Source organism: Prionailurus bengalensis, chromosome C2, assembly GCF_016509475.1.
Source record: "Prionailurus bengalensis isolate Pbe53 chromosome C2, Fcat_Pben_1.1_paternal_pri, whole genome shotgun sequence".
Classification (NCBI taxonomy): Eukaryota; Metazoa; Chordata; class Mammalia; order Carnivora; family Felidae; genus Prionailurus; species Prionailurus bengalensis.
In genome coordinates this window covers 25,464,144-25,473,494 of record NC_057350.1, presented here as the reverse complement: position 1 = coordinate 25,473,494, position 9,351 = coordinate 25,464,144, and the positions used below count along the sequence as shown (strand labels likewise).

Below are 9,351 nucleotides of genomic sequence, written 5' to 3'. Positions count from 1 at the left end.
GTCCTTCTTCATCTCTTGTTACAGCCTTTAATTTAAAGTCTAGTTTGTCTGATATAAGTATGGCTACTCCAGCTTTCTTTTGGCTTCCAGTCGCATGATAAATAGTTCTCCATCCCCTCACTCTCAATCTAAAGGTGTCCTCAGGTCTAAAATGAGTCTCTTGTAGACAGCAAATAGATGGGTCTTGTTTTTTTATCCATTCTGATACCCTATGTCTTTTGGTTGGCGCATTTAATCCATTTACATTCAGTGTTATTATAGAAAGATACGGGTTTAGAGTCATTGTGATGTCTGTATGTTTTATGCTTGTAGTGATGTCTCTGGGACTTTGTCTCACAGGGTCCCCCTTAGGATCTCTTGTAGGGCTGGTTTAGTGGTGACAAATTCCTTCAGTTTTTGTTTGTTTGGGAAGACCTTTATCTCTCCTTCTATTCTAAATGACAGACTTGCTGGATAAAGGATTCTTGGCTGCATATTTTTTCTGTCTAGCACCCTGAAAATCTCTTGCCAAATCTTTCTGGCCTGCCAAGTTTCAAAAGAGAGATCAGTCACGAGTCTTATAGGTCTCCCTTTATATGTGAGGGCACGTTTACCCCTTGCTGCTTTCAGAATTTTCTCTTTATCCTTGTATTTTGCCAGTTTCACTATGATATGTCGTGCAGGAGATCGATTCAAGTTACGTCTGAAGGGAGTTCTCTGTGCCTCTTGGATTTCAATGCCTTTTTCCTTCCCCAGTTCAGGGAAGTTCTCAGCTATTATTTCTTCAAGTACCCCTTCAGCACCTTTCCCTCTCTCTTCCTCCTCTGGGATACCAATTATGCGTATATTATTTCTTTTTAGTGTATCACTTAATTCTCTAATTTTCCCCTCATACTCCTGGATTTTTTTATCTCTCTTTTTCTCAGCTTCCTCTTTTTCCATAACTTTATCTTCTAGTTCACCTATTCTCTCCTCTGCCTCTTCAAGCCGAGCTGTGGTGGTTTCCATTTTGTTTTGCATTTCGTTTAAAGCGTTTTTCAGCTCCTCGTGACTGTTCCTTAGTCCCTTGATCTCTGTAGCAAGAGATTCTCTGCTGTCCTGTATACTGTTTTCAAGCCCAGCAATTAATTTTATGACTATTATTCTAAATTCACTTTCTGTTATATTATTTAAATCCTTTTTGATCAGCTCATTAGCTGTTGTTATTTCCTGGAGATTCTTCTGAGGGGAGTTCTTCCGCTTGGTCATTTTGGATAGTCCCTGGCGTGGTGAGGACCTGCAGGGCACTTCCCCTGTGCTGTGGTGTATAACTGGAGTTGGTGGGCGGGGCCGCAGTCAGACCTGATGTCTGCCCCCAGCCCACTGCTGGGGCCACAGTCAGACTGGTGTGTGCCTTCTCTTCCCCTCTCCTAGGGGTGGGATTCACTGTGGGGTGGTGTGGCTCGTCTGGGCTACTTGCACCCTGCCAGGCTTGTGATGCTGGGGATCTGGCGTATTAGCTGGGGTGGGTAGGCAAGGTGCTCGGGGGCAGGAGGGGCAGGCTTAGATCGCTTCTCCTTAGGTGATCCACTTCAGGAGGGGCCCTGTGGCAGCGGGAGGGAGTCAGATCCGCTGCCGGAGGTTTGGCTCCTCCGAAGCGCAGAGTTGGGTGTTTGCGCGGAGTGAGCAAGTTCCCTGGCAGGAACCGGTTCCCTTTGGGATTTCGGCTGGGGGATGGGCGGGGGAGATGGCGCTGGCGAGCGCCTTTGTTCCCCACCAAACTGAGCTCTGTTGTCAGGGGGCTCAGCAGCTCTCCCTCCCTTTGTCCTCCAGCCTTCCCGCTTTCCGAGCAGAGCTGTTAATTTATGACCTCCCAGACGCTAAGTCGCGCTTGCTGTCGGAACACAGTCCGCCCGGCCCCTCCGCTTTTGCAAGCCAGACTCGGGGGCTCTGCTTGGCCGGCGAGCCGCCCCTCTGCCCCGGCTCCCTCCCGCCAGTCCGTGGAGTGCGCACCGCCTCGCCGCCCTTCCTACCCTCTTCCGTGGGCCTCTCGTCTGCGTTTGGCTCCGGCGACTCTGTTCTGCTAATCCTCTGGCGGTCTTCTGGGTTATTTAGGCAGGTGTAGATGGAATCAAAGTGATCAGCAGGACGTGCGGTGAGCCCAGCGTCCTCCTAAGCTGCCATCTTGCCGCAACTCCTCAAGGGCACAATTCTGAGATGTTTTCAACAGTTTCTCATTGGCATTGAAACCTAATTACCTGCAGAGGTTATGTATCTTTTATTGGTTATTCTCCCTTATCCATCCCACTTTCCTACTCTCTCACCATGCTTCTGAATTACTTTCCAAATAAACTCTCAGCCCAAAATCACTTATTTTACAAATGACTTTTTGAGGAACAAAAATTAAGACACCATCATCATACAACTTACTATTGGATTATTTTGCTACCAAAAATCTAACTAATAGAAATATATTTGGTTGAATATGCATTACATTTATATTCTCTCCAATTAAAATAATCTATCCATAATTTACAGACACATGTGCTTAATGAAGAAAGAAAAACAATCATGTATTTCTGTAAATGATTATCTGAGCCAGATTCATGACAGAGGTCAAGTCTTTAAAGTCATGATGAGACAAGAACAAGAATCTCGATAAAGAAAATGAACATTTTAAATGAACTAGAAATGGCAACTTGCCAGAAAATCACTCCCTTTAAGGGCACTGATGGGACTTTGAGGTCACATAGCCAAGTCTACATCAAGAGGATGAGTTCTTTGAGTCATATTTTCAATGGATTTGTTACATTTACATTGTGTATCAAGATAGCTCTCAGGAGTGAAGGTAATAGTATGTTACAGATAGAAAGCAAAATGGTTCCCCAGGGAGATCAAGGCCACAAATGAAATCCTTTGCTTTAGCTTCTGGTATGTCTGCTTTTATAACTTGACCCTTGCCCACAGGCTCAGCTCTGCCCACAGCTCGGGATAAAATACACTTCTAACCTGGACAAATTTAGAAAACTTTAACTCAGTGACACAGAGTGGTCAGCACAAAGGCACACTTGCAATTTTTTTGTCCCAGAGTAACTTTAGTCTGCCTCATTGCTGTGATTCGTCCCTGCTCAGTACAGTAAGCTGCTCTTCCTAGTCACAAATGAATCCTAAGATAAAACCCTGTGCTTTCCTCTCAGCTCATTCTTATACAGGACCACAGTATCTTCTTTTTGAAACTTGTTTCTTCCTGTCTTAATCCAAACCTAGTCCTCTGTTTTTGTCATTCAATGACTATTCTTTTTTTTTCCTAAACTTTTGTTTTATTTATTATCCTACCTTGTTGAAAAAATCTAGGAGATCATAAGCAGTCATAAATCTATAGACATATTAGTAACCTTTAAAATATGTATAGAAGGAAAAGAACTACATATGAAGAGGTAAGAATGTACTGCAAGAAAATCAAAGTTAAGGACACTTATTGCAGTCAAGCCCATGATATGGATCTGAGTATACAGCTGGTCTTAAACTCTATTTTCCACTTCTATAATTTCATCCACCCCTGTTGTCTCACAGAGCTGCTATGCAGATATCTTGCAAACGCAGGGGCCCTGCATTTGCATTTTGCACTGGGCTCACAATATATGTAGTATTTCCTGGCCTCATTTACCATGTTATAGGCAGTCCCTCTTATTGGTGGCCTTGACAAAACCCCCTCCTGGGCCACTTTCTGACAGGGAGCGGGGTATTGACCAGTATATCTTGAGGACTCACAATTTGTTAGGTCTTGTGCTAAACACTTGCTGTTTACAATCTCATTTCAACCTCACAACAACCCAGTTGTGCAATTCCTCCTGTTTTCCCCATTGTACTGGGTGATAAAACAGGGACATTAGAGAGTCTAGAAATATTCACCAAATGTCATAGCCAGGAGGTTTCACATCTAGGAATCAGACCCAGAATATTTGATTTGGGAAGCTGTAATATTCTGTCTCATGTCAGAAATGGCCTGGACCAATACAAAAACAGAAAAGGAGTCCCAGGTTGCAATTTAAAATGAGGCTGTGGACTGTACTTTATAGGGACTAGTATGACTATGGTTAATGGATTTAGCTTTGGGTTCTGGGTGGGTCCTAGGAAAATTTAGGAAAGAGCAAAAGGAATATTTAATTGGCCTCAGGACTGTTAAAGAAAATCGATGAAGCTTATTAGTGAATCTAGTTCAGGAGAGCAGGGTACAACCTAGGAACCAAAAAGCAGATCAAACTCACTGATGGTCCTGCCAAGGCCAGAGGCCCTGGGCTCTCTCTTCTGCCTGGACAGACCTCTGGTAGGGGGAACTGAGCCATTTCCTGGCTCTTGTCCCACCTGCACAGCCTGGAGCAGAAGAAGCAGCTGGTCCCAACACAGGCAAAAGTGTCTGCTCATCACATGGGGGTTGACGGAACTCTGATTCTTTTAGCTCTTTGCAATGACCTTTTGATGGTCCTTGTTCTGGAGTAAATGACAAGGCCCTTTAAAAGCTTTTCCTATGGGTGGTCAAACGAATAATAGTCATCCAGGTGGTAAGATTTGCTCCTTAAATGATCATGATGACTGGGAAGACCCAAGGAGAGACTGATTCAGCAAGCCATACACTTTAGGGCAAATCTCTGCCCAGTAGGGCTGGAGTCATCCTCACTGCATCAGGGACTTTGATGCTGCCCTCACCTGAGTCTTCAGGCTTTGTTGGATGACCCCTACATCCTATGCCCACCCTCCTCTCCCCGCTGATGTATCTCCTTCCTCTGATGGGGTCCCGGCTGATAGTATTTACCTATCCTACTCCCATTGAATCAGGCTTTTTATGTGGAAGCATTGGACCCCAAAGAGAACACTGCAGACTTGGTCTAAAGTGAGCAAAGATCTAGAATGATCAGGACAGCCATGCCAGGAGGCTACATCCGGTGGGTAAACAGGTGCCTCCCAGGCTCTCAGCTTAAGACATCCCTTTTCACTTCATTCCATCTTGGAAGGACACTTAGGGCCTTATTTCTGACTGAAAAGATTCCTAAATTCTCTTTTGGGGAGATTTTTTTTCCTTTTTTTGCCACTATGTTTGCCACCAAATCACTCAAATCTATACTTTGCAAACATCTTATTACATGCAAATGTCCTTGGCCATCTATACTGTGATAAACCCATCAGTTATTTTCACAGAAGATCACTGGTACAAACATCAAAGTCAAATTCAAAGTCAATTAAGTCCTAGAGTTTAAGTAGTATGAAAGTCCTGTGGGGTCTTTCCATGATGTAGCCTGTGGTCATGGAAGCTTCAAGTTCTCTCTGGCAGAGGTGTCTGGGGCTGGGTGAGAAAGTGGGTGAGCTCAGACCATAATTAAAGTATGAATCCAATTCCGAACAAATTTTTAATTCACAGATGTGTATACTAACCTCAGGGAATCAAGATGCTATTGTTGATATTGCTGCAGAAATGTGTTTATATGAAGTTTCTTCCTTCCTTCATAGTTCTTTTAAGACAGTAAGTAAAAACTCACTCAAAAAAGGGGGAATACATTTAATTCATTTCTGTGTAGTGTTCTCAGCTTTGTAGAAGGGAAACCTAACCCTAAGACATAAGGTAGAATTCTCAAGAGAAAATTCCATCAAAGTTTAAGTTTGAATGGAATAAAAAACTCAGTCAAAAAAACAATGAGGAGAAGCCAGCATGTGAAAAGAGGAAAAGCTTTGGCAGAGGAACTAGCTCATGAGAAGGCACAGAAAAGAGAAAGAATGGTACCTTTGGAAACATTATGAATCCACCTCAAAAAAAATGAGAATCTCTTTAAATGGGGCCACCTCCACTGCCAGATAGGTGGGTCATCTGAATCTCCCAACCTACCCGTGTATATTTTCCAAGAAGCTTTTTTTGGACATTGACACTTCAGTTCACATTTCAGCTGAGAAGATATTGCCAAGTTACATGAGTATACCAGAAAACCCAGAGTAATGGTTTAAGGAATCAGGAAGCTGTGCAAAGTCTAAGGGGTAAAGAAGTTCAGAATGGAAATGAGGATTGAGGAAAAACTTAAATCGCGGACAGGAACCCAACAGAACAAGTAGAGGATGCATGTTGAGATTTAGCAATTTTTTGAATCGTTAGGCCTAGGAGTCAAACTCTTAGCAGAATTGGACTCAGCCTGCACTTACTGTGTTAGTAATGAAGTCCTGGTTCAGTTCTGGTCCCAGTGGAGCCAACACTTCCCAGAACTCCAGTTAGAGCTGGAAGCAGTTGCAGCCTCAGGTGAAAAGTGTGACCTGTAGAAATTGGACCTGGGACCTGGGTTCTGATGTTACTGTTCTAATGGCACCAATGTAGTCTAACACCCAGACTAGAAAACTTGTTCAAATATTCTTTTGCTTTTCATATGTATAATACAACTACCAAAGTATGCTTAACTCTGCAATGTCTTTTGGCTTCCTTCCATTACTTTTTATTCTGATTACCACCATTCTCATTACAGGACTTTATTTAATTATCACTTATGGTCTATTGACCTCAAAATACCATAAAGAAAAAAGTACAGTAAAACTGCCATTCCCTTAAAATAATAATAAAAGGGAGATGAATAGATCTGAACTTCAGTAATTTCTCTGATATAACTCCTATTTACATTTACTAATTTCCCCCCTAAAATATCCTTTAATACATAAATTATTTTTTCTCTTCTTGATTTTCTTGTTCATTTCTACTTTTGTGCCTTTGTTCATGCATTTACTTAATCAGAGCATTCTCTTTCTGATAGGCACATATTGTATTCATGCCTGTTATTGAACAGGCATTTCAAGCATCATATAGATAGCTCAAGTAAAACAAAGCCTCCATGAAGCCTTTCTTAGTATTTCCATCCATATATTACCTTTCTTTTGACTCTCCACAACACTTTCTATGTCTGTTAACATGCAAAAGACCTGATGAACTAATTACATATTTTATTCATTTATGTTCGGTGCTGTGATGCACCACTTAGAGCCCCCTGCAGGGATAAAAAGCATTCTTTCAGCTGCTGGAAGGAAACTGCAGACAGCCTTCAGATGTCGTCCAGCTTTGAGAACCTTTTCATCAGAAAAGCCAAACGTCACCTGAGAGCACACCCCACTGCCTGCATCAATGACTGGTTCTAATGTTGAAATGAACACCGAGTCCCCTTTCCCCAAAACAGGACGACTTCGAAGTGTCATATGAATTTAGGAATTCCTTGTAGATCTGCTGCTAAATACTTCTTCGAGAAAACGTCACAGAAAACTCTTTTCTCTGCTTGATCCTGCTTCCTCCTCTTTTCTTCCATAGATGTTAATTTTTAAAATTTCCCCAATAAATCCTCTGTGTGTTTTTATCTCTATTGTGTTCCTGGGGAAATCTAAACCATGTTATCATTCATTTGTGAAACATATATCTAATTATATTCACTGTTTTATGTGCAAGACATAGCTCTATGTGGTTGAAGAAATGAAGAAGAAACAGTAACTGTCCTCACTCTCAAAATTCTAGCATGAGAGATGAGTGAAACATGTATAAATGTGTGTAAAAGGCAGTTTATGACAGTTAAATAATATCAAGATTCTGGTACAGAAATCACATGTAAGCATTTTTTTTCTTCTTGAAGGGATTTTCAACTCCTTTATGCTAGGAGTATATGTTCCTAGACTTTTTGCTATCCAGCTGTAGCCAGTGACTTGAATGAAACGGATACTCTTAGTATGTAATTGTTCAATTGATCTTGTGTTGGATTGTTCTGGAAAAAAATTTAAAATCTACAAAAAGTATTCAACAGCGGCTCTTTTACACAATGACTTAGAGTAACTGTGAGTTAATTTGAATGCTCAGGAGTCATTTTTTTCATGGGTATATTTATTACTGAAAGCAAGAATTATAGCTAAATAACTCTGAGTCAGAAATGTCAGTGCTAAAGCCTAAAAAAAGTGCTGAGGTTCACATTGAAGGGAACAACATTCATAATTTCAAAGACTCTCAGATTGATTGGTTCAGCTTCCTAGACAGGTAGGTACTGCCCTCCATTTACAATCTTACAGAAGCTATTATATTCTGTATTTTTCCAATTCTAATTTGGTTTATCTCTAACATAACCTCTCTGCAAGGCTAATGCACAAGACCATTATTTATCTATTTTTTATAGCAAGTTGTTTAAGATATTTTGAGATGGTTATATGGGTCACTGAGTGCTTAGTCTAAAGGAAAGAGAGTCATGTGTCAATGTCTTGCAGCATTTTCTCATTTAAACTAAAAATAATCTTGTTTAGAAGAAGCAAATAATAGTGTATTTCAATAATCTATATAGAAAAATTAACAATTAAACTTAATTGTTAAATGTATTGCTACATAGCTATTATTTTTTGTTTTGTTAGATAAATATCAGGTAACCAAAGTAATTTTACTAACATTATTTTATAAAAACCGCTATTTCACTAAACATTGATATTTATTAAATACATTATTTTCACATTCAATACCATTAATCAATGTGACAAAGAATATAGAGATGTTTATTTCAGGAAAGTTAGTGTATATATTTAAACTAGACAAAAAAGAAAGTAATAGTTATTCTGGATTTTCAGGAAACTGTATTCAGTGGGGAAATCATAAGGAAGAAAATATGCAATTAAAGTAAGTTTTGAGTCCCCTAATATGAAAGCATGATGATCATAAGTTCACATTCAGATCTACAATTTCATAAACATTTTAATTTATTCCCACACTTACCACCCACAAACGACTGAGGATGGGTCTATAATGCGGTTTCATTTCTATTTCCTGCTGTCTGTTCAATTACTTTTTCAATTCCTTAATTACAAAAGAACAGTTGATTAATGACTCATGAGCAATTTATTTTTTCAAAAGTGTCAAAACACATAATTACAAAAAGATGTTTTTATAAGTTTAGATACTAATGCCTATATTTCTCCTAGGTTCTGATAAACTTGGCATCTACTCTGTAAAAAAAAAATAGTTTTTTTTTGTAAAATTCACCAAAACCATCTGAAATGACGAAATCATTCCAAAAGCTTAGTGTTTTGAAAATATAAATGATAATTACATGTATATTATATTATGTATCTACTTAACTTTTTGCTAAAAGAGAATCTTGGCTCTGCTGAGGACATTACTCCCCTTCGATCTCTCTCAAATGGTGATGTTTTTCTCCCATGTTCTTAATACCACAGGTCTTGAAGAAGAGAATGCTCTTCTTGCTCCTTATTACACATCCAGGCATATCTCCCTTACTCCTGCTTTGACTTTCAGGTCATCTGACTACAGGAGCCAATATTCCAACCCTATTGCAGTTATCTCCTCCCTTCCTAGTCACTCTCTTCTCCCACCCAAAACACACCTATGGC

General features: G+C 40.1%; 1 long non-coding RNA gene across 1 annotated transcript; it reads left to right on the top strand.

Annotated features, from left to right (window-relative positions):
* The first annotated feature begins 3,047 nt into the window (after positions 1-3,047).
* Positions 3,048-7,331, top strand: LOC122492333. Its single transcript, XR_006299588.1, has 2 exons — positions 3,048-3,094; positions 6,966-7,331. It is a non-coding gene; the product is annotated as an uncharacterized LOC122492333 (long non-coding RNA).
* The last annotated feature ends 2,020 nt before the right edge of the window (positions 7,332-9,351 follow it).